Source organism: Myodes glareolus, chromosome 6 (assembly GCF_982192425.1).
Source record: "Myodes glareolus chromosome 6, mMyoGla1.1, whole genome shotgun sequence".
Lineage (NCBI taxonomy): Eukaryota > Metazoa > Chordata > Mammalia > Rodentia > Cricetidae > Myodes > Myodes glareolus.
The window spans coordinates 107,394,364-107,420,972 of NC_142031.1; the positions used below are offsets into that span (position 1 = coordinate 107,394,364).

At 43.9% G+C, this 26,609-nt stretch overlaps 1 protein-coding gene across 2 annotated transcripts in view; it reads right to left on the reverse strand.

Moving 5' to 3' along the window:
• The window catches only part of Creb5 (cAMP responsive element binding protein 5), a 398,296-nt gene that overhangs the window by 61,842 nt on the left and 309,845 nt on the right, over positions 1-26,609 (reverse strand). The window lies entirely within an intron of this gene.

A 26,609-nucleotide genomic window follows, 5' to 3' on the forward strand; every position in this document is an offset into this window, starting at 1 on the left:
GATGTGTAAAGGCGGGGAAACCATAGACTCCCGCAGTCCTGGCCAAACACATGCTCCTCCTTGCCGTTCTGGTCCTCACAGAACACTTGAATTATTCATGGCACATGGTACCATCACTGCACACAGGCAAGAGGGGCCGCAGCTTGGCACAAACAAACTGAGGGCCTTTGGTGGTGAGCGGCAGCTCTCTGGCTTCGAGAAAGCTGGTGCGCGGTGCAGCAGAGGGGCCTGTGGACTCAGCTGCGATCTTCCCGCACTGTCCCCTGCCGTGACCTCACCCAGCCACAATGCTACCATTCATGCAGACAGACTGGAGCGCCGCACACAAAAGCTTCATTTAGCCACATAAACATGAATATTTAGCCTGTTTGATTAAAAATGAAACATAGATATCTGACTTTTTGCAATTTGATGAGCTTGAGGGAGGGTTTCTTTTTTTCCCCTCTGAGTTTATTAAGCTCAAAGACTAACTTTGGAAAAAAAATAACAAAAAAATATATCTTCCAACTTTTATTTAAATGAGAATCTGTATTTTCTGGCAGGCTAGCCTTCTCTTATCTTTTATTTTATCAAGTCCTTAGCTTCCCCAGCTGGACTTACTTTTAAAATCAATCACGAACAATTCATATATTAAATTTTTTTTCTTCAAATACCGATAATTTTTTTAAAGAAATTTATGGAAGCCTTTTATTTCAATGGAAATGGGTCACTAGGATAGCATACTTTGTTGAACTAAAACATATTTTTAATAATTTTGATATTTAGAAAGATGACCCTCTACAAATGGAAATATGCCAAGGGAGGTTTTTATAAAGAGAAGAAGTGGATTCCACTTACAAATCTCTGTCAACAAAAAGATCCCTGGGTAAGTAGTGTGAGCATTCAATTCCTGGCTTCTTTAACCAAGCAGTTCATTGCAGTGTGAGTCTGCATGCCCACAAATGCACACAAACACTCAAAATCAATTTTCAAAAATGCTGTTTGATTATGTTTGAAGTTGCAATGGCTACCCTTAAAAGAGGAATCAGAAAGACAGTTCAACAAACTTCCTAAAGTGTCCCGGCAGGGTGACTGCTAGCTCTAGTTTCTTAGAAAATCTGGACGCTATTTCTAAAAAGAACCAGGAAAGCAGCGCAGGGAAGAAAATAACAACGAGGCATGATGCTCACACTTAATGACGGCTTTCTTCTGCTTGGTGCTCCTAACAACTGTGTGTGTGTGTGTGTGTGTGTGTGTGTGTGTGTGTGTGTAAAAGAGAGAGATATTCTCGAGCCGGATAGACGGTTTTTACTCTTCTACACAATGAAGTGCTATGCTGTGATCATTTGTTGCCTTGGGACCACTCTTTCCTTACTGTCAGGACTGAACGATTTCTACCCCAACAAGTCATCCCTACAGTGCTCACTGACAAGGCTGCAGGGAATATACCCCCTTCCTGCACCCATGACTGTTTTCTTCAGGGTGGATTCCTTGGGTGGAATTGGAGGTTGCAGATGTCCTCAAGGCTGCCCTGAAGGTGCTTGGTACCTCTTGCCAAGCTGTCTTCCGCAGAGCAGGGCTACATGTATAGGATGTAAGTGGCGCCTTCTCAGTGGGTCTACTCTGGCACTAAATGTGGTAAGGAGGGTGGTAGGTACCCTTGCCGTCCTTGGTCATGACTCATCATGGCTTCTGCAATCTTCTAAAGCTTGCATTCGCTTGCTAACTTCAGTCTAGTCATGAGGAAATACAAACTTAGGAACACGCGACAAAATAACTGACCAATGTCACGTCAAAAGTCAAGACCATAAAGGAAAAAGGAAAGACTGAAAACTAGTCATAGGAGAGACACCTGACAACTAAATGCAGTGTGGCTCTGGATGCTGGGACAGGAGAACAGAGCTGCATGCAGGTGAAGCAGACAAACAGAGGTGGTCTACAGTTCAGTTACAAGCAGCGTCAACGCTACTTTTCTGGTTTTGATAATTATATTAAGAGCATGTAAGATTTTACCAGTAAAGAAGCCTTGGCAAATCAGAGAATGGGCTGTGCTACTTTGGCAACATTTATGTAAGTCTAAACTGTTTCAAAATGAAAGTTAAAGATAAATTGCAGCATTTCATAATTGAAAGAAAATAGGGGAGCTGGAGAGATGGCTCATGGTTAAGAGCACTGGCTCTTCTTCCAGAGAACCTGAGTTTGATTCCCAACACAAGGCAGCTCCCAGCAGCCTGTAGCTCTAGATCCAGGAGATCTGGAGCTCTCTCCTGCTCTCTGTGAGCTTCCTCACATGTTTGACACACACACTTACACATGAATAAATTTGAAATCAATCTTTAAAAAGAAAGCTGAGCAGTGGTGGTACATGGCTTTAATCCCTAGTACTCAGGAGGCAGAGGAAGGCAGATCTCTGAGTCCAAAGCTAGTCTGGTCCATAGAATGAGATCCAGAACAGCCAGAGTTACGTAGAGAAACCCTGTCTTAAAAAACGAAACACACACACCTTATACAACAGCTAAATAACTCAGTCTTACCTAGCAAGAACACATCTGAGATTTTTATGGACCATATAAAAATACCCACAAAAGAGCAGAAAAGCGCTGTAACTGAAACGGCTGCTCAAACCATTCTTTGCTAAAATCTGAGAACATTGTAGAGACAAGGTCCTAAGAGTCTCCATGAACTTAACATGCAAATCCTAGATGTGTTGGTCCCTCTCTTTGAATGAAGTGATGGCAGAAGCGACGCCTTCCAGCCAAGCCAAGAATGTCTTCAAAGCAGGGCATGACGGCCAACTGAAATAAGGGGCACTCACCCAGAGAGCTAAGCATGTCTGCATGTCACCCTGCCCCCATAAGTGGCCCATGCTCAGGTGGCTCGCACTGCCTGCACTTACTTCCCAGTGCATGGCCACTCAAACGGTTTCCTTTCTTGGACAGAAAGGAAAGATGTTTTGTTATTTGTTGGGAAGAAGCCTAGAGACATACCTTGACTCTCTCTACGTCCTGGAATGTGTCACTTAATTTTGATGAGGTGATCAAATATATCCTTCCCATCACAAAACATTGATTGTAAGTCTGTCCTCAGCCAACTGAGAACTGAAGCCTCCATGAGACTCATGGGGCCTATGTTTATTCTGGTATGAAGCTGAAGGAAACCTGACACACTCATCCCATTAAAGTGAGATTTCACATCTCACCTCACGACACTCAATTACATATTTAAATGGAAAAATTAATGTGTATTTAATTTGACAATTATTAGATGATAATTGGCTTTAAAATGCAGCATATAAACTATGCTTTCTCTGGATTTAGTTCCCACATTATAAAAACAGAAAAATAAGACTTGTTGTATATGTTTTAATCATCCTTTACTAACCAAAATGTAACAAATATGGAAACTATAAGGATTTTTTTAGCTGAAAGATGGGTCATGTATTTTATACTGAGCCTCAAGCCCTGTTTCTTATATATCAAGTATTTATGATAAAGATTAGACATGATTAACATATTATTATGATTTGATAGAAAATGACGCCCACAGCTCCCCTGACTGAACATGTGGTCCCCAGCTGGGGATGACCCTCTGGGAGGTTATGGAAGCTTTAGGATGACACCCACCTAAGGGCAGTTTCTGAGTGGTGGTTTGATGACATCTGCTCCCTGGCCTTGCTTCCTGTCCTGTGTCTGTTTCCTGATTCGCACGGATGTGAACAGGCAGGGGTCTCGCTTCCTGCTGCTCTGGAGCTAACCCTACTGTGCTGAGCACCCTTGATGTGTGCTACCTCTCCAACTGTGAGCCTAAACACACGATCCCTCCCTTAACTCGCTTACTGTCAGGTCACAGCGACAAAGAGGCAGCGAAAACATGCAGTCATTCTCCTTCTGAGAGTGAGAGCTGCAACTTTTTATGGAAACATACAAGACCAGATGAAAAAGTAACTCCAGACTACAAACAGAGCATCCATTAGAAGGCTCAAAAATCAAAATTTATCTCTATATTATTAAAGTCTGCATAGTTTAGTTTTGGTTACAATGTTCCGTCACAGCAATGGTAACCTGAACTAAGACATGGACATATGTGATAAAACCATGTTTTAAAGCACGGTGAGCATGGATTTCAGGATATGAGTAGCCTTGACTCAAGAAATGTAGAATCAGACTTCTGGTTGGCAATGACTGCTGACAGCCTTGCTCTAGGACTGCAGTTACTTTCTATATAACATACACATATACCACATACATTCTCACATCAAAAGTTCTAAAAGACAAGAAGAAAATATGTTTAATTGTTTCTATGCCCCACAGTTATCAGCAAACTCGGGGTCCTCCACCTTCTTCTGAGTTTCCCATTCGTTCTCAGTGAAAGTCTGATACACATGGTCAAGCATGATATGAAAATATTCAACTGGAAAGTCAAGACATAAGTGACTCTTAAGTTTACAACTGTTCTTCTATGTGGCACGGCAGGCTCTCATGCAGTCTTGTTCTCTTTACTCTGGGTGTGAGTCACGCCTTTGTCCCACGTAGCTGCTCTCTATATCCTACCTGCTTGTTGGTGGCCTTACAGTCATCTTGGTTAGAAGAGAAATTGTCTGGGTGTATTGATTTTGATCGGGTAACCTCCATTTGACTTAACGATGACCCCAAAGTGCAAGAGGGCTGACGCTACTGACTCAAATCTGTCCAAGAAATCTATAAAATCCTTCATTTAAATTTAAATTAAAAAAGGTCAGGCATGGCAGCATCTGCCTTTAATCTCAGCACTGGGGAGGCAGAGGCAGGTGGATCTCTGAATTTGGAGGCTAGTCTGGTCTATGGATTGAGCTCCAGGACACAGGGCTACAGCGAGAATCCTGTCTTGAAAAACAAGCAAACAGAAAGTCAGAAGAAGAGGAAGAAGAAGAAGAAGAAGAAGAAGAAGAAGAAGAAGAAGAAGAAGAAGAAGAAGAAGAGAAAGAAAGAAAGAAAAATGTACGTTGATGTTGCTATTATTCACAGTTAAAATGAGTTTTTTACTTTGAGACTGAAAAGAAGAAAACACTACAATATTATGGCCACAACATATGAGAAATACTCCGCTAAGATAGTTATGGGTTCAACACCATCTGTGGTTAGGAGTCACAGGTCTTGGGCTGTAATCCTCCATGAATAAGGAATGACTATTGTATCATATGCCATTTACATAGGCTAATTTGTTATAAATAGTTATATTTTCAGTCTAATACTATATCTAGAAAAGATATAGTATACTTTTTATATTGTGCACATTTAAAAAAAGGAAACCTATTAGTTGCCAAGAATGATGTAAATTTTAGCTTCAGGCCAACTTCTTGGCCAATTGGATTTTACTTCTGAGATGTATAAAGCTATTTGTCTTGTGTAAAAGCTCTGTCATTAAATACTTCCCCTCATACCAATGTACTAGGTATCCTGGCAACCCAATCAACAAAGTAATCCTCAAGAGCATCTTGAAAAATCCGTACGATGATCTTGAAAAATCACTATGGACACTGCTGTAGTAAGGCCTGTGTGAGTGTGACATCGCTAGCTCTCAGAACAATAAAGTCTGATTTAGAGCCGGCATCCATAGACTTCTGTTTTAATTGTGGTATGTGGACGTTGGTCACAGTTGGCCATTACGCCACTGCCTCACGACTCTGCGTCCAGTAACTTCTTATTCAAAAACAATGTCATCCTGCGATCTGCACTCTGCCCACTCACTTCTTTTAATGGCTGCTAACGCTGGTGGGTGCTCTAACAGCTGGGAGCCACTCAATGGGGCCTGCAGTTGAGGAGGCCAGCGTGACTCAGACGAGAGGAGCGCCTTGTAAATCAGCCACTGAGACATCCGTCAGGGCGGTGTGCCCTTTCTCCACCGCTGTAGTCATGAAGTCATGGGCCTGCCATGGGGCTAACATATTATTAACATAAATCATTGGCCTGAAGACTTGCATTTAAATACCAATTAACTCATAAGTAAGTGGGAAGGAGCTGACTTGTCTCACCCAGCACGCTGTTTGGAGAAGTCGCTGAAATTACACCTCCATGTTGAGATCTCCGCTTTCACTTTCATAGGTATGGAGATACCCACAAAGTAAGGGCCTGGCATGTGCCCAGGAAGACCAGGATTCTGCTTAGAAAGGTCCCTCTGCTTCCACAAAACAAAGGTAGAGTGGACACAAGGTCATTTTGATAGGATCATGACCCTTCCGTGACATGAGATGCTTACTAATTGTTAAATGAAATGATCAAATACATAAATATCATTCACCTACTCTTGGTTATTTTCTCTGTTCCTGCGCAAAGCAGCCACTACACTCCCAATTCATGGAATGGCAAATGCTGTGAGACCTCCCCCCTCTCCTTGGCCACTATGTCCTTTCCCAGGTAGGAACTCATGGAGACACAGAATTCACTGTCTCAAGCCCAACTTCGACAAACAATTCTACAATCCTAGTCACATGCCATGGCCGTTGCTCACAAGCACGGGACCGAAGTTGTTGGAGGATGGTTGAGTAGAAGATTCTTGGCTTAACAATTTTTCAGGGGTTAAGTTCCAGCCCCATTTGTCTCACATACACTGAATTCTCACTTCCGGAGGATGAAGGTGCCAAACAAAGCCCGCCTGAAGGTTTCAATGGGTTCCCTTTGGCACGATGGCATTCTCTTGTCAGAGACACTCTCTCTATACTTTCAACAGAGTGTTCCTTTTTTATTTTTAATTTGATTTTTCAAGACAAGGTTTCTTTGTAGCTTTGGATCTTGTCCTGGAACTAGCTCTAGTAGACCAGGCTGGCCTTGAACTCACAGAGATCTGTCTGCCTCTGCCTCCCGAGTGCTGGGATTAAAGGCATACGCCACCACCCACTGGGCCAATGGAGTGTTCCTAATCAGAGTGTAACCACCATTGGTAAGAAAGAAGGTTTTCTACAGAGAGACACTTGTGCCCTCCTTTAGTTATCAGAGTATTGAGACAGGGAATGCCTGACGGATCAGAATTCTCCAGGAATCTCACACTGGAGAAAAGACAAGGCTGAAATCTGGTGCCAGTTAATTAGACACTGGTCTCCCATCAGGAGATTTTCTCACATTTCTGACAACTTGTTGAAGGGACTTGAAGCTGAACAATGATGGTTCAGGGGTGGACAGGACCACACCTTGACCAGGATAGCTTAGTTATCCAAACCAATATATTGTCTTTTACTTAAACCTAAACCTCAGGTCAGGACCCAAAAATGGACCTGGGGGTCTTTATTTGGTCCCTTTCCCATTATTACCACCCCGAATAAATTTTTCTCTGTTTTTCACTACTATTTAGCTTGTCTAATTAGTCTATTGGGGACAGGTGGCTGAACCTAGCTAGTCAGGGCTGCCAGAGCGCAAGGCTTTGACCCTGACAACTCCAGAGACAAGAACACAGCAGTCCCTCCCAAGATTAACAGCTCTGCCCTTGGGGTAAGAATTTGACATCACTCTTTCTTATGACACAAGAGCTATAAAGGATTTCAAAGGTTTCTTGCATGGTTATCTGTTTGAATCACTCATATAAAACCCGAGCTGCCCACCCTGTGTGTCAAATGACTTACTTAGTACATTTGGCTTTTGTAGATTGAGACTTGTACAGATCAGGCAACTCTGATCTTGCTTGTGAGAAAAAGAAAAAAAAAAACCCTAACTCTGTTCCTTGTCCTTGTTCCTAGTGGCCTACAGATATGTTATTAAAACTCATATCCTATTAAGTCACTATTTTTTTTATCCTCCTTATCCAAAGCCATCAAGTAATGAACCGTAATCTGAAGTCAGACACATGGCCACAGGCCCAAGAGGAGTCTCTTTATTGACATGGCATGTTGTGCTGGCTCTCCTCAGGGAACAAAGGCACCAGCGGGAGAGGTGACTCCACAGAGGACTCATGGACCATCTTCAAGAAGACCTTAGAGCTCTCCTCTATCCACCTGAGAAAGCTGTTCTCATGGGGGAAGGGATGCTACTAACAGACCAAAGGTCAGGGACACTGGTAAACAGAGGTTGCTCTTCAGCATCTAGAATCTGTTGGAGGCTTTGGTCCTTGTGTTTTTCCCAAGTATCCCAGGCTATGTAGAACAGGCTACAGGTACCCAGTCACCTTGGCAAGCTTAAGCCATCCAAAGATCTAACCTGGCTCATCCCCAGAAGAGGAGTCCAGGAAAACCTACTGGGATTGATATTCCTTGCTTGCCTGAGTATGAGGAATCAAACGGTATTCAGGGTCTATGAATCTTTCTGTTCAGTCCTAGAAGCAGGAAGGTGAGTTCCTTCCCTCATTGAGGTTCTGGAGGCCCCCAAGGTAACAGAAAATCCCAAAACATCGCTTTCTCATTCTCTTAAAGGGAGTAAGACTTCACTCCCTTCGAATAGAGTCTGAAAGTGGCTGTTTTGCTTCTCAGCCACTTTGCATGTCTAAAGTGTTTCCTTGTTATAAATTCTTTTGTTTTTAGTCATAATGAGGAGTGATTGGTGCATTTATTAACTATTGGAGAAATGAATGATGATGCTAGGATATAACACGGAGAATGTTGAGTCACATAGCAAGTGGTGTGTGTGTGTGTGTGTGTGTGTGTGTGTGTGAGAGAGAGAGAGAGAGAGAGAGAGAGAGAGAGAGAGAGAGAGAGACCTCAGGTGTGCATGCATGTGTTTGTGTGTGTGTGTTCAGATATAAGTATTTATGTCTCTTTTTTCTTTCCTACCACCTTCTTGCTCATATAAGATTACACACAGGATACTCTAGTATGATTTGCTTTCTTCAAAGCCATGGGTTATAGAGTCTCAGACAAGAAAGTCTTATTTTTATTATGAAAAATGGCAGTGGAGGCCGGAGTTTAGAGAATAAGGCATAAGGTCATATTTGAACTTTTTTGAGAAAACCAAGACCATGATTTGTTTTGACCTGAAAACTGTTTTCTCCACCAGAGCCAGGAGCTTCCTGCCCAGTCTTCCTGCCCTGGTATCCTAAGAAATGTCTATGAAGCAATAAAGTTTTCTCAGGGGGGTTTCATTACTGAAAGGACTCATTAGGAAAGACATTAAAATACAAATTACCTCATAAACTATTTAGCTCTGCACCGGTGGGAGCATGCTTATTAGGGCCTGAGCTTTGTACAAATAGAACTAATCAATTAGGCTTCATTAGAAACCGAAGGCTTCTCAAACAGAATGTGTAAGTCAGAGAGCAGCTGCCAATGGAATTGATTGCAAAGAGTCTCTTTCCAGATTCCCACTATTCTATGGATTATTATTGCCTTCTCCAAAGTTGAAAACATCCAAGGTTAGGGCAAACATCCTGGGGTAAGGGATGTAGAGTTGACCTATTGGCCAGTCAGTGGGTCAGAACCCGACTTCATATTCTCTCTCTGTCCCTCTCTCCCTCGCTCACTGCCTCTCCTTCCAAGGACACCTGAGCACTAGGTGTCTGGCAAACTGTGGCCGAGAGGTCTGACTGCACCATAGTAGCACTTCCTCTTCATCAGTGTGCAGGGATGAGGCAGGACAAGGAGACACTGTTCTCAGAGTCTTCCAAACGCACCCAGGGCCACTGTGGTTGTGCCTGCCTGGTAAAAGGGCTTTGAAAGTGTGTGCTTGAAACCTCTCTCCCCTGCCTTCCAGATCCAGAAGCAGACCATTCCTAGGCTCTGCATAGATCAGGGAAGAACTAGTCATTGGCAAAACCAGCACAGCAAAGCTGGGCTTCGCAGATTCCCACAAAACTCCCTCAGGAATTCAGGACTTGATTTTACAAGAGAAAGCAGGGGTCAGAGGTTGCTGGCTGTGTGTGTGTGTGTGTGTGTGTGTGTGTGTGTGCGCACGCGCACATGGAGAACACACGTGCACGTGTTCACGCCTATTTGTACACAAAGCCTTGCATGCTCATACACAAGCCTGAGTTGTCTTTCTCTGTCACTCTTCATCACTCATTTTGCTAGACTGGCTGGCAAGCCTAATAGATCCTCTTGTCTTTGGCTGCCCACCCTGGGGTAGCCGGCACAAACCACCATAACAAGCTTATGTAGATGAGGTTCTCAACTGCTCCTGCTTGCACAACAAGTGCTTCTTTACCCCCTGAGCCCCTTCTCCAAACCCTGGCTAGAGTTTTAGATTTAAAGATCTGCTTTTGGAAGCTTCTCTAAGCGTCGTGTTCTTGTCTGCCTCCTGCTCAAACTCATATGCGTGTGCTGACCTCCTAATTATCAATATCCCAGAGATTGCATTTGGAGATAGGTCTTTTAAGGTTAAAATGGGATCACAAGAAGAAGAGGAGGAGGGGAGGAGGAAGAGCAGAGAAGGGGAGAAGGGGAGGAGGGGAGGAAGAGACACCACACAGAGGAGGACTTTGTAAAGACATAGGGGAAGATGGTTCTCTACAAACCAAGGAGGGAGACCTCCAACAGAAGCTTCTCGCCTTAGTACTCCAAATGAACCAGCCCTGTGGATGCATAGACCTTGAACTTCAAGTTGCCACAGCCATTCAGCAACAAAGTCTGTCGTTTAAGCCACACAGCTGTGGTGCTTCTCCTAGAGCAATCCTCACAAGTTTTCTGATGCCCACCCCTCCAGGTTCTTTTGCCCACCCCTGATGTGTTCTTTCTCCCTCTTGGGACATTGTCACCAACTCCACTCCCGCACAGGAAAAACCCAGCAGAAAAAGCCACAGTATGTTATAGCGGCTGGAAAATTCCCAAGCACATCACAGTGTGGGTATGGGAGTTGGTGGGAATGATATGTGTTCTCAGGGATTATAAATACATCCTCCAGGTGTACAAAAAATGTTAGCCAGACCACACTGGCTTTGCTAAAGGTGAGGAAAAGGTGAAGGATGGCTCTTATTTGAGCATGAAGCAAGCATAGAGAATTGTCCCAGTGAGCTCAGCCCTCACAGCAGTCGACTCGATCATTCTGTAGATCATTGCCATGATTCATCTCTCCAGTTTCGACACTGAAAAGAACCAATCAATTGTTCTGACATTAAAAAGTGACAATACGTCAATTGAATGTGAGAACAGCTCACTGCGGCTATTTTTAAGGCCTATGAAAATGTCAGTTTTCTAAAACAGTAGGAGATATGTGCTCTTGCTAGAATGGAATCCCAGGAACACTGATTTCTGCTGCTTTATGATCATTACACCTACAGTTTGTAAATCAAGGAGCAGTGCAGAATTTCCATAATGGGTCTCACAATTGACAAAAGAAGAGAAAATTCAAGATATGCCTACTCTCAGAAGAGCAGAGATGTCTTAATATCTCTGGCTGGGGTGTAGCCCAGTAGAGAAGCATGCTTGTCTTGCAAGCCTCAGATCTGGGTTCAATTCCCAGCACCCCAAACACAAAACGAGGAAATAATGCATCTGCTCTGACAAATAAATGCTGTGCAATAACTGTTCTGTACACTGTGAACATATGCTGCTCTCATTGGTTGATAATAAAAAGCTGCTTTGGCCTATAGCAAGGCAGAATGTAGCGAGGTGGGAAAGCCAAACTGAATACAGGGAAAAAGAGGGGTGGAGCTGGGAAGATGCCAGCCAGCCATAGGAGGAGTAAGATGGATTGGAGAACAGGCAAAGATACAAGACATGTGGCAAAACATCGATGAATACGAATGGGTTAATTTAGAAGTAAAAGCTAGTTAGTAATAAGCCTGAGCTGTTCAGCCAAGCATTTTGTAACTAAGATTAAGCCTCTGAGTGATTATTTAGAAGTGGTGGGAAAGAGAAACCTCTGTTTACAGATAAATAGTACATCTTTCCCTCTATCAGAGGTTATCTGTGCCAAGGGTGGTTGCAGAGACCAAATCCTCCTCGGACAGAAACCTTTTCCTTGCCTCACCCCGAAGTCCAGGTGGCAGCCCCCATAGCAAATACAAGCACTGTCCTTGGGGACGGTGAAAAGAGGACTGCGGTCCCTCAGCACGCGACTCTTCTGTCAACATGTAGGGAGCTCTCAGGTACAGTGTGGGATGAAAGGGCTTTTGTGGCAGGCCTGGGAAAGTCACTCTCTCTGACAAGTCCTGTGAGGAAAGTCGCGTCTTGAGCTCTGAATGACTTTTAAACGCACAGTGGGAACACCACCCACATATGTGAGAACTGGGAACTACGTTACCCGGAGCTGTTTGTAGAAGAACCACCAGGAAGACCTGAGGGAAGCTCTAAGAAGCCACTTGAAGTGTGCTCAGTTCCCCAGCAAGTTCTCGGGTAACGCAAGACCTTGTAATCAAGTCGAAACCAGCTCAGTTGCCAAACATGTAAAAATCCTAACCTGACCTGGTAAGATGTGTGTATGAGCTCACGGTGCTGAGAAGCGGAACACAGGAGGAACCATTGGGTTTCTTCTACATGAGTAAATTTCCACGTAACTCACATTTAGAAGTTTAGGAAACACACATCAAATAACAATGGGCAATTACCATTTCTTTCTCTCCCACAACACTCAGGCCATCTTCCCTGTTGCCCTTTGATCTTCCAAAAGGCTACATATATATTGAAGAACTTTCTACTGGAAAAGATTGAGAAGTAAGCCTCAGGAATTCCTTTGAAAGGAGATTGTCAACAGAAGTACGACAAACTGTTTTGCTTCCTACTTTGTTCACGCTCCCACACGATTTCAAAGACCTGCTGTACTCTGGGCTCCCTGCATACTGCATGTGTTGTTAGTTGAGGAGCCTGCTCTCACTAGTGAGTTCATCTTTCTTGGGATGACTTAGAGAGCTCCTTCAGCAGGATGTCTGACCTTGGTGGTGTTCAAACAAAGAACATCACCACCCATGGAAGTCCACATGGCTGCAGGGTACCCAAGATCTAAGTGCCAGACGTTCCTAGCAGAACTAAACTACCAGGGAAAAGGGAAGTGGTTGTTGACAGATTCTGCTAGTTAGGAACTAGTCTGTAACACGCCAGGGGTGACTTTTAAGAGATCTGAATTCTATAACCCAGAAAATAAGCATCACATGTTTGTGGTTGCTTACAAACACTGGCATTGCATCTGTCTAAGCTGTCTTGTCTACCCTGCAATTCCAGAAATGTGAGCTAGATCCCTGAGCAGTTGATAGGTAGGTAGGTAGAAAAAAAAAAAAACACACCAGAAAAAAAAACCTGCGCTTATAATCTTTAGAGCTTCAAACTTACATATCAGTCAGTGATTTGCATAATCCAAAACACTCCCCATTTCCCAAGCTTTTCTTCAGTCACCCAGTGCAAACAAGATCTGGCTCCGGTTCCCTGAACTAATCCACACTAACCCCATTTAGAAGGGAGGCTGTCCCTTGTAAGTTGGCAGAGCCAAATAAGCTCCCTGCTGCACAGAGGGAGGTTTTAGTAGAAAGACATTCATGAATATGCCAGTAGGAGAGACTCAGCTTCTGCATGCTTGCTGGACTCCAAAGCTGCACCAGCTGGGTAAAACTTCAAGTTAAAAAATAAAAACAACAACAACAACCATGTAAAGGGTTTAATTCCACCTTCCCTTCTGAATCCTAATAGATTCTCAAGACCACATCAGAAACAATTTCGCCAAGAGTGTAAACTGGCCTGAAGACTCAATTCTCCCTCTCCATACCTACGTCTTTACACTTGAAATAACCAACTCAAGTAAATAAGCCATGCCTTCTGAGAGTAGTGCACGTAAGTTATTTAAAGGTTGGGGTTGTGCCTTATGCATTGGTGTAAAACCACAAAGACAACAAGAAATGCTTCCTGAAAACACACACACACACACACACACACACACACACACACACTCTCTAACCCTAGTGTGCCTGCATACACTTCTTATTTTCCCTGGTCTTTGGGATTGAATTTAGAGTCTCCCACACGCTAGGTGAGTGTTCTACACAATGTGTTTCCAAGGACCAAGTGTAAATGGCATTTTGAAAGTGCTCAATAGAATCTTTAGGGAAAATGACGGATGAATGAGTGAACTGATTGCTCCGTAGACTGCTGGAGACATTTCCTTACAGCAAATCTATGACACAGCTCTGTTGCAACAAAATGAATTATGGCAATCCTGGTGCCAATGTGACAACTGGCTGCCTGAGGAGCTGACAGTGCCCTTTAACTTATCTTCCCCTACAAACTCATACTCTGTTTTATGCCGAACTGGAATTTGGAGCAACTTGCTTTTAGACAACCTGGGTCATTAAGCCATGGCTCTGCCCAGACTTGTTCTTCATGACAGTTCCCAGGAGATGGAGTCTGCTGCAGTGATGGAGTGAAGCGAGCATGCTTTTGCTGTGATCCTGTATTCTTAGGTGTCTCACACTGGTCTATAGAACAGCTGAACTCATTCATTGCTTGGAGAGACCCAGCTTTTACGTCCTGTGATCAGAATCGTTCCAAAGGGTTTGCTCGCAGAGTACCTTCTTGACAACTTCCTAAAGGCACAGTTACCTGAGTTCGGGGAACTGGAGCCCAACGTCTCTGTTGGTAGCAATTCATCCAGACCTATTTTCAGAGTCTAAGAGAAGCTCTCATTTGAACTAAGAACGATTCTAAGTATGTTAGGAAGAAAGTCACTCTAGTTGGAGCGGGGGTACTCATGTGTTGTTGAATATGCAGCTGAGTCTCGGTCTCAAAGACAGACACATTGCAAGGATCTGTGAAATCTAAAGCAATTCATGCAGCCACAGTAACTGTCTGTCTTAAGCTATGGAACTTAGCACAGATTTCTTGGTGAGCCTTTAGCCTTCTGTGTAATTTTATCCTTTGCATTTATTTTAACAAATATTTAGTGGCAAAGATACTTTTTGCAGTCATACAATTAGGAACTCAGATCAGTTATTCCCAAATTCTGATCAAGCATACAAGAACAGCCTGTTTGAACCTTGAAAACACTCCGCCTAAAGGTGTTTTCTAAAGCAAGTCTTTAACTATGTGAAAAGAACTGAGTCATCTTTATTTTCCACATTTCAACTCATCAGCAAATTCAAAATAACAGCTATGGAAATCCCATGGGTGCCTCTATCCACGTCTCCATAAGGACCATGGTGAGTGACTAGGTGAAGCTAGGACCCGGACTCTGTGGCCAGTTTCTTCACGACTTTGCTGAGTGATGGAAAGGAAGTCACGTTATCTCTATAGCCCGAGCTTTCTGCTCTCGGAGACTATAGATTTTACACGAGCATGTTTGAAAGATAAATTAAAACAGCAACAGAAAAGAATCCTTTGAATCAAGGATAGAGGGCAAGGGAAAAAAATATGCAGAAACAAATTACTATATGCTAAGTCTATTACATCATTTAACTTTCAAAATGGTCCAATAAAGGAAGCCGTGTTGTTGGTTATCCCCACATTCTAGATGCAGAATTAAAAAAAAAAGGTGGGGGGTGAAGCAGCTAAACCAGGCAGCACTGACTCTGGCCAGTGCTGCTTCTTGCTTCTCAGAGGGAGAAACACCTCCACCTTGCTCATAATCGCAGCATAACCAATGGTTCGTATCGGAGACTAGCCTAAGGGCCAGTATGAAAATGTTCCCTAGATCTTAAAAGACAAGCATGATTTACTGTTAAAGACATGGAAACTTGGTGTTTTCTGACTCAGCATTCAAGATTTCAAGTCTTTAGAGTTTGGGAACTTAGGCAAGCCACAGGACCCTGGGTTTGGTCCCAAATTTATTTTAATGTTAAAATGTTTAATGGCGAAGATATTTTTACATTCCTATGAATAGGAACTCAGATCAGTCATCCCTAAATTCTAGCTAAGCATATGACAATTGCATGTTTGAAATATAAAAGCACTGAACATTCCAGAAAGGGGGAATTTCAAATCTTAAAAAAAAAAATAATAAGTTCAACTTCTATGGCCTAGTTCATCATAGCCGTGGCTGGAATGTGGTCCCAGCACATCCCTACTTGTTCTGGGGTACAGGGATGATACACACACAAAGTCTGAAGAGCGCAGTCAACAAGGGGTCACTGTCACCCCTACCCTCCTGGTGCTTCTGCAATCCCATCCCCCACACTGTTTGGAGGTCATAGAGCAGACATTCACCATTAGAAGGTCACCTTTAAGGCCCATATCTGAAACCCAGATCATTGGACTGCCATTTGTTGACTACCTGGCTTTGGGCATTGTCCTCTGTCTACCAGTTCATATGCTTGTACAAATGAGAGGACTATGCCAGAGGATTAAATAGCACAATGCATGGAAAGACGTGGTTCATGTATTTTCCATGCAGTGTGTCACTACATCCTTACCACACAGAAGGCAGATGGTAACAGGACCCATTGCTAACATTCAGTGCATATTTGATATGGTGGTATATTAATAACGTGTGTGCATTTATCAGATGAATATATATTTGGTGCCAAGTATATGCCAGGTGTTCAGATCTTTCCCTTCCAGGAGCCAACCAGGAAAAGGAGGCTGGAGCCAGGTTAGCAGAGGACTCACTCAACTTTGTAATAATTGACCTCACCCATGAGGCTTAAGTTGCTCATGCTTCCTGTTTAATGCTGTTGTTTGAGAGTAGATTCAGCAACATTTTGCCCTCCGGGAATGACGGTGACGTTTAGCCAGTATAAATTCATACGGTCATATGGTAACGAGTGAAATGAATACGGTCAGAGATTGGCTTGTGATGTGTGGGAGAGAAGCTCTTTAATCCCACTCAGGTCATTGTGAGGGAAATGAACACAAAGCTACTGAGGCCAGGGTTTCTCTGAAGGTAGGCTGGGTGAGGTAAGCACAGAAGATGGGCAGAGCCACACCGAGGAAGCCAAGGGCTTTGCAGGAAATCGTCTAAGTAACTATAAAAATCAGAAAGCTTAAAGAGATTAGAAAAAACAAGCAAACAAACCACAAAACATGGCTTCCAAGAAAAAAAGTGAGGTAAAAATCAACAAAATGTTTAGGAGAAAAAAAAACCTACGAAAATCATATTTGAAGGTGTGTATTTGGTCTTATGGAACAGAAGCAGCGAAGTAAGGCAGGGATGAGGGTTAATCAGAGTTTGAAAAATGTCGTGACAAGGCTGATTTCTCTGTCATCACTCCTCAGAATGCCAATACCAAATCCAGGTAAGGAACATCACATTTTTTTCTACTAGGAAGGCTGAAGAAAGAGAATCACTTGAGTTCAAGAGTTCAAGACCAGCCCAGTCCATACAATCCTGTAACAAGGAAGAGAGGTGACAGGAAAGGGGCCCGGAAGGAAGGAAAAAAGAAAGGGAAAAAGGAGATAGAAGAGAACGTGTCTGGAAGTTGGAAAATAGAATAGCAGAGTGCATCTCAGTGGTAGGGTACTTGCCTAACACAGCAAGGTCTTGAGTTCAATCCCCAGCACAGGGAGAGAGAGGGGTGAATAGGGGGAGAGCATGCAAAGTACATAGGTTTAGCCAAGAAGAGAGCCAAATGAACAAATCCAGAAAATGATGATCAACATTAGTCAAGGTACAGGAAACTTATGATTTTGTTTCAAAAATAATAATGCTTAATATTCCTTAAAGGCTATAAGACAGGCATGTGGCATGTCCCCCACGCATTATAGGAAGGAATCAAACTTGGTATAAATTTTAAGAACTTTGACAAGCACATATAGTATTTAAACTTTATATTTCTTTTGATCTATTAATTGCAATCCTGGGACTCTCTCCTAAGGAAATAATCAAAGGGGTAATTAAATAGTTTCAGGGTAGCTGTTTGTTTTACTTTTCTGATCAAAGAACTGTTTCTAGTGAAAAACCCAAATATCGTGAGATGAAACTAATGGAACAGTTCATTTTTATGTGATGTCCATGGTATAAATTATATAAATATTAAAGTATTTTTGAGAGATACTTGATGAAAGGAGAAAACACTCATAACATAAAAGCCTTAAATGCAGACTATTAACTATGCAATGTGATGCCCATTTTACACAAAGGGAAAACAAGACAAAGGAAAATTTAATTATAGCATGTCTCCAAAAGTTTGTTACCACATATTAAATATAACTCAAGTTATGTTTCAATCTATGAATTCATGTGGCTTTTCCCTCTCTTGAATTCTGTCTTAAGGAGATTTCAGTACTAAAGTGGCAATGTGTTTGACACTGGGCCACCTCACCTATAGGTGGTGTCCCTCAGGCCTTTCTGGCCAGTGTTGCTCTTGGCTGTGGTTCGCAGAACCCAGGTACTCAGGCAGATATCCAGGGAGTTAGGGCAAAGACATGCCAAACATCTCCCTTCACAGGCTTACCTGGGCCCTGAAAGTTTACCACTTAGGGACCGATTATTTAAGTAAAAAAACTGCCTTCTGGCTAAAAATTAGAAAATAAAATAAACAAGTAAATGGATAGCCACCATCTTGGATGACATCTTAGGTCACAGTAATACCTTGAAGTTAATCAGACTTTTCCCACCATTTTATTAAATGATGCTTACTAGGAACCCAGTGTATGCAGGAAGACATCCAACTAGGGAGTTGGAACAATGTCAAATTGGCCTTTGCTTTTGAGGAAGGTAAAGAGCAGTTCTGGGTTGGGCGGCTGGGGAAGGGGTGCAATCTTGGTTAGAAAAAGAGAAAGAGAGCCAAGCTGAGTCCATCCTCAAAGAAGGTATGACTTCTGCTGAAAAGACTTCCTAGAGATGGTCCACTTGAGCTGAGTGTGATAAGAAGACACCCAGGGGGCTGTGGGCACAAAGGACACCATGATAAGGGAACACAATGCAGCCTGCTTCTCGGCAGTGCCAACGGAAGGATATCCCACAAAATAGTGCAAATGAAACATTTCTCGGGCTCTGTGTGTTCCTTACTCCTCAGGTCCTGTAAGTAAGTAAGCGTTTTCCTTTCTTGCCTGTCTGAGTAAACAATGCCACAGTTGTGCAAGCATCTAAATGCACCTTCCCTTCTAGTGACGAGAGAGAGTTTGGAAATGAACTCACTTGATGTAGGCCTATACCAGTAGGACTTAATTTCAAGAACCTTGTGATGTCTTGAGTTCATGCTAAGATGAATATAAATCACATAGTACTTTCAACTAGTTTTCCAAATGAATGGGAAACAAAGAGAATTTTATAATGATACCAGTGGAGAAAATGAACACCATTGTTTTGGACTTGAAGACTGAATCCCTTTTGCTTCATTAAGAAAATTACGTTTAAAATCAACACCATAGCTTCAATCACCCCTAAGTCTGAACTTTCTGACAGCCCTTCTGCCTTTAGCACATAAAAGCAAACAAACAAACAAACAAACAAAAAAGACCACTGAAGTACAAAGCAAATTTTGTTATTAGTTGTTCAAACTCTAAGAAATGTAAATTATAGCCACTCCTAGAAATAAAAGGCTGAACTCTATCTCTGCAGGGCAGAACTGGGCGGTAAGCAGATTTTCTTCATTTTCCCTCTTCTCCTTGAGTATTGGGACACAAGCAGAGTTTGTTCGCACAATGTTCCAAAGCAGACAAGGAGACACGTGTGTGCACACGTACACAAATACACAGGGAAGACACGCCCGAAAGCTTTGACGGGGAATGTTCCCAGCTAGACTGTGCGTTCCTTGTCCAGATGCGTCTGACTTCGGGCCCAGGAACATTAAACTAATACAAAAACAAGACCCAGCAATGCACGTGCTGGGCTGGATGACAAGAGACCATGAGCAATGCGGATTGTATTGCACCTATTGTCATGGTGACCAAACCAGGGTGGATACTGGCAGAAAACGGAAGAAATAAAACCCAGAAGGCAGTGAGTCCTGGGAGAATATCTGGGTGCAGGGAGAGCCAGGGAAGAGAAGGATCTGTGGGAGAGGGTTTTGGTGTTTTGTTTTGTTTTTTTTTTCCTTATTTGATTTTGAGTATGAATGTTTTGCTTAAATGTGTGTCTATGCACCACATGCATGCCTGGTGCCTATGGAAACCAGAAGAGGGACTCAGATTCTCTAGAACCAGAGCTACAAACAGTTGTGAGCCACAGCGCGTGCTGTGATTCAAGTCTGAATCTTCTGGAAAAGCAGCCAGTGATCTTTACCTAGGAAACAGCTTTCCAGGCCTGAGATTTCTTTTCTTCAGAGACAAGACCTCACTGCATAGTCTAGTCTGACCTTAAATTTGTGGGTAGACTCCTGTCTTGGCCCCTTTAGTGCTGAAACAACAAGTGGGTGCCACCATGCATAGCTAAATTTAGCTCTTTTTCAACATGCCTGCATGTTCCAGTAGCCAGTCTTCACCCAACACAGTTCAGAACTTCAAAGGACCACGCTAGATCCACAGAAGCCCAAGAAGACATAAATGAGACATGGGGAAATGGGTTATTGTTGGCAAAACCTAGGCAATGTATACCAAATGTCAAGAGAGACAATATCTGCCATGGCTTCCTAGGCTGGCTAGTGAGTTGGGATAACCTGACAGCCCCAGGTCTTCTCCACCAATCTCACCATCAGCCAGAGAACTGAGTCCACACCTTTGGACCATGAGATGCCTTCTTTTGTTTCCCAGCAGCATGAGAGGGAAGCACACCCTCTCCACTTGCACGTCCTCAACACCATCACCTTCCATAACAAGCACTCCAAGTGTCCTATCTGCAGCCAACAGCTGGCTTGTCTTGACAGCTCCAGACTAGTCTACAGAGAGGGAGCTTCATTCAACTTGGAAATGAGGAACTCTGGCCAAGTTTTTCTCCTGTGACAGTTTGTGACCTTAGACAAGCTATGGACTTGAACCCCAGAACTTTGTTTCTCAAAGGGAAGGCTTTTCCTAACATATTCCCAAGCCCTGTCCTGCTTGGGAATATGTTGATAATTTCTAGTTCTTCTTCTCAAGAGAGGGCTGGGGAAACAAGCGCTATAGGAACGCATTCCGTCACTGTGGCGTTATCAATGGCCTCAGAATCTAGGCCTTTACATTTGATTTGACAAGTGACACAATGCACCCCTGCGCACTCTCCCCACTGTATCATGGGTCTATTCAAGTGGCAGATGAGAGGCGCTGCTCTCAGCCAATAGAAAGGAGCTTTTGGCTCTCAGGCAGTCACTGTTTACTTCTTTAACAGCAGATAATGAGACCCAGCCTTGTCTGGGCTACGCAGAACAACGCAGAAGCCTCTTCTACCGATTTAGAGAGGCCTGGAGAATTGAATGGTATAAGCTAAGCAGTTGCTGAGCCTCAGCTGCATCCTGGTTTCTACCACCATGCTCTGTTATAATGAAGTTGTCACAGGAAAGCAAGGGATGGGATGAAAGAGCAGGGAGCAGGCAAAACCAAAGAAGACCCGAGCCCTGGCCTGTGACGGTACCTGAACAGGTCCTGTGGTGTGCCACTGGAAAGGTCCCTTAAACTCCTAGTCTGGAACACAAGGACTTTTCAGGGTTGCTGGGAGGTTCCAATGATATCATGCATTTGAGAACACCCTGCAGTTTGTAAACGGCTCTACATAGACAAGGCCAGCATCACGGGCTCCTCTGCCAGTACCATATTCTGTCGGCTGCCTGGCTTACCAAACCTCTCAGATTCACACTAAACAGCCCGTCAAAGGGTTAAATGCGAAGACATTACAACATGCTCCCCATCCTTCCCACCGCATGCAAAATAAGTGCCTAATTAACGCTGACAATTACTGTTTTCCACCACAGCGCTCTAAAGAGGCAAATTGCCTATAAAATGAGACACGTTGGATATATTAGCAAAAAAACATTCTCATGGAATCTTACAGAATTCCTATTAGTCTGCTCCTTGGGCAGTGGTTTTCAGAGGAGCAAGGCAGGAGGATTCTGAGAAAATATACATAGTCACTTAGTCCGGTCAATCATCGTGTTTTGATTACTGGCTGCAGGGACACACAGCCCCTAGCCTGACTCAAAAGTTAATGAGCACTTCCTTCAAGTCAGCAGCACTTCCTGCCCAGCCAAAGCTTCTGCGCTCAGACAGGGTGTCATCTGCCGCCTTTCACTCCTTCACTTTAGGGAGCTAGGGCTGATTAAAGTCAACAGGCAAACACAACCCGAAGAGCTGCCCGGTGGGGGCGTGCCAGAGAGATGTTACCAGAGATGGCTTCTCATGGGCATGAACTCTCTCTGCAGCTCCAGAGAGAGCCGGACCTGCCTGTGATTTATCTGTGGGACAGTGGGTGGTCAAGGGGCACCACGGGGCGGCCAGTCATCCCACTTGATAATTAGGGAGGGTAAAGGCAAACAGAAACACACCCAGGTTGACATTCAAAACAAAGTGACTGTTTAACCAAGACTTGCTCACTATACCACCCTAATTCTCTGTCTGCAGTCGGCGAGGAGGAAGCCATTAGCCAACGGCCGCAGTGCTGGTGATTTATCCGTGGCACCGGGCACCACGAGCACAATCCGGGTTGAAAAATGAAGGCCCCAGAGTGGAGCCCTCCCTGCCGTGTGCTTTAGTGATGACTGGCTCTCCCTTTTGATGGTGTGGTCTTCTTGCTCGAGGAACGAGCCTATCTTAGGGCCCCCATCCCTTACAGATCTTACCTCTCCAGTCTTTCATTGCTGTGTTCATTCACACACACACACATAAATTAGCTGCCAACATCCCTATAGATGAAGTATTGACAATCTTAATGACTTCATCTGAATGACTGAAATCAAGCATGACCAGTCCATCGAAGTGGAAGAAACATCGTTGGCTATTGATTGCCTTCAATCCCTAGGAGAGGGATGGCGATCCAACTTCTGTTTTCTAAAGGATAAATGTACTGCTTTTCTCTCAAGGAAAAACATGATGGGCATGTTGAGCTATCTTCCAAAAAAAAAAAAAAAAAAAAAAAGAAAGAAAGAAAGAAAGAAAGAAATATAGTTGGCTATTCTTTACCAGCTTCTCTCTTAGCTCAGAATCGATCTAGTTTTATTCTCTCCTTCTCAACCCTGTCCCTATTTTATACCAGCTCCATCTCACCCATCTCCTTAGTAGCATTGGTTCCTTGCATGGTTTAAAATGCACTTGATAGAGCCTAGTTAAATTCACTTTTCGTTCATGGACCTTTTACAGTACCAGGAGCCTCCATAGTTCAGAGATTCTCTTTGAGGAGTTGCCAGCCAATCAAGTGAGGGAGAGGTATGTGTAAGCTGTGAAAAGTGGAGACAAGATGTGTTGGTGAAGAGGCAGCAGCAGAGCTGGACCAGTGAGGGAGTCTACCAAGCTCTTGATGGATGGATGGGGACATTGTAACTCTGTCATGTTGATCTGGAGGTCCAAATTAATGTTGCCCCCACCATCTGCATATTAAAAAGAATGATTTCATCCACGGTACTGACACTTCTAGCTCTGTCATGTTTTTATCCTCACATTTGGTGTCATAATCAAAAGCTTTGTCACTGAGTTGTGGCATTTACATAGCATTCACGAAGGCCTGGGTTTAATTCCCAGCATAGTATAAATCAGGTAGGCTGGTACACATCTATAATCCCAGTATTCGGATGAATGAAAACAGGAAGTCCCAAACTTTAAGGTCATCTCCCTGGCTACCCAGGCTACCTAGAGAACCTGAGGCCAGCTGGCCAGCTACATGAGACTCACTGTCAAACAAATTAAAACAAAAATATCTTTGTCCTTGAAGCTGGAGACTAGTTTTGTTAAATAATGTCATTCAGCCAGTTTTTAAACATCTCTTCATTTGGCTAACAAGTAGGGGCAATATTTCTGCCATGTGCTTTCTGGGGACAGAGTCAGACACAGCCACACACTGCTTTTCTCCCAGAAGCAATGTTCTCCAGCCTTCAGGGGCCTGTTGAAACGGAAGGTAAAAACAGCAGAGCAGTCAGATCCTTAGAGAATGGCCAGTCCTATGCCACCGCTCACCTGAAGGAGCGTCTACACTGTGGGAGTCACCTAATCCAGAACCCAGAATCTGAGGGAAGATCTTATAATTTAGGGTGGTTAGAAAGATGCGTGCAATTGTGGGGGGCACGTCTAGAGATATGACTTGGTAGTTCAGAGTACTTGCTCCTTTTACAAAGGTCCTAGGTTCTATTCCCAGCAACTTACAGGGCAGCTCACAACTGCACCTAACTTCAGTTCCAGGGTATCCAATACCCTCTTCTGATTCAATGGTAGATACACAGACATACACTCAGGCAAAAAAATCCCATACACATGAAAAAAAAAATAAGCTGGGTGGTACATGCCTTTAATCTCAGCACTCAAGAGGCAGAGGCAGGCAGATCATCTCTGAGTTCGAGGCCAGCCTGGGCTACAGACTGAGTTCCAGGATAGCCAGGGCTATACAGAGAAAGCCTGTCCCTCCCCGCGCTCTTCCCCCCAATAGAAAAAAAAAAGAAAGGAAAGGAAAGAAAGGAAGAAAGATGTAAGGGGCTCAGTGACTTCAGTCTGTTCATGAGCCCCGAGTGGAAGCCAACATGTGTACAGCTGTACAGACAGCTCAGTCCCAGCCAAGAATCTGTACAACTTTTAACCCATAACCGTTCAGCACTATGATAAAGATAGGTACAATAAATCAATGATGAGCGTACATGCTCCTCAGCGAAGAGGTCACAGGTTAGTGCACTTCTGAGTCCGGTAAGGACCCCAGGTTTTTCTCTCAGCAGAGAAGGGATGATGTCCAGCTAGGGAAGCAGACACATTCTAAAGGGCAATTCCCGGTCAGCGAGCCTCTAGCAAAGTCGTGCATTGAAGTAAGCCCCACCTTGAAATTTTGCCCACCTCCAAACTCAGGTTGGTGGCTTTTGTCGGGAGCCGCTGGGGAATTTGAAACGGACCCTCTGACACAGCGGCCCTGGGGGAGAGTCGGGCTGCAGGGCTGAGGTGAGGGCAGCTCCTCCTTGTAGCTGGTTACTGGTGTGCTCTGAGAACACACCCTGCCGAGGACAAGCATCACAAAGCCCCCCCCCCCCCCGTGACCTTAGGAAAAGTCCTTGAAAACAGTGAAACAGGAGTCTCCACTGAAATCTGGAATCCATTCCAGTCTCACACAGGAAGAAAATTAGGCAAAGAACAACAAAGCTCGTAGTTCAGAGAAACCTGGGGAGGCTCTATCTGACAGTAAAATCATGGAAGACTTTTTTCCCATATAGCTTGGTATTTCCTAAAGCCTTTTCATCTGTGCAGCCCCGAAGCTGATAGAACAAACATACTGTACGGCTAGTAGATGGCAATAGCTGAGAGAGCCATCAGCAAAGCAAGCAGAGTCAGGACAGAAATGCTGACTGATGTGGTGAAGGCCACCTGACCCGTCTCCAAGCTGCTATTGCACAGTGGATGCTATTCTTCCAAACCCTAGCAGCCAACGCTGCTGTTTTCCTCTTTGGAATAATGTATTGGTCATAACAGGAGCAACAGAGGTAACTGCTGGGATCCAAGGGAAAAGCCGTGCTTCCCAGGCTCCGATGCTGAGATCCAGTTCATGAGTCCAGATATGGCCAGCCTGGAAAGGTTTAGTCACTCAGAACATGAATCAGCAGAGTAGCGTGCTCACTCCGTGCCTTGAGCTCAGCGAGAGTTTGTGGGGTAACAGTGTTCTCTTAAGAACAGACCAAGTCTCTGGTTCCCAGCTAACATTACTCACAACTGATTAGCCATATCATGTGATTCAGTTCACGTGTGTAAATAACCATAGACCTGTGCCACCTTTGGAAGCATTGTCTTTATTGGCAGCAAGAAGAGAGGTGGGATTTTTTTTTTCTTTTTAGTTAAGTTTTTCTTTAACTTAAGAGTGACGTTAAGACCCAGTGAAAATCAATTGTCAGGGATACCTGGTTTGAAATCATACTTTACGTCCCATCTCTAGTTGGTCTGAAAGAGGGACACTGATCTCATAGCAAGTAAGAGGACTGCAGGATCCTCTAGCTGGGGACAGAAGACGCCAGACACATTTACTCATACACGTACGAATAGTTTAATTTTGTTTCTTCTTAAGCACCTTTATAGTTCATTTTTATTTTCCTTTAAAAAGGAGGGGGGTAAATGGCATTGCTTTGGTCTCCAAAACAGATGCCAGTTTGAACTTTATTTTGCCAGCAAGTATTTGGTTTGGCTCTGCGGGGCGTGAGTTGAAAAATATTTGCCGATTCCAAAAAGACTTAGCGAGCTTTGCTGCAGACGCCGTGCCATCTGGCTCATCACAGGGCCTTTGGTGGAGCAAAGAGAGCTCCCTTGACCACAGTTTTCATTTGCCCAGGGTAGCCAGCACTGGGATTCAGTTGATTCTTGGGGTCAAGAAATTACAGGTCAAATGGGTTAGTTTCCCCAAAGCAGGCTGGGGGGGGTGGTTAGGGCAGATTTCACCCCCACGTACATGATGGATAACTTTCAGAATGGTCCACAGTATCGTCACACCGATTGTCATACACCATCAATGCTGCCAACCAGCATACAAGATACACACCCACTTCTAGAAAGTACCACCCTCGTCAGATACAAAAGAGAAGAAACAGAAGAGTGATGCTGCAAGGCATTTCGGCCATGCGATGGGAACTGTGGTGTTGGAATATAACTACATTCAGAGAGAATGGCTGCTTCCTGTAACTCGGCTAAGTCATGTCAGAAAATCGACTTACGTGGCTGAGAGACAAGAACCTTCTTTATTAAGACCTAGTAGGATATAGACGCACAGATCCGTCTTGGAAGACTGGCCACACTGCCCCCGAACATCAGAGGTTAAAGATCACTGGAGGTTGTCAAGTGTGGTCGGGCCACACAGATGGCCAGA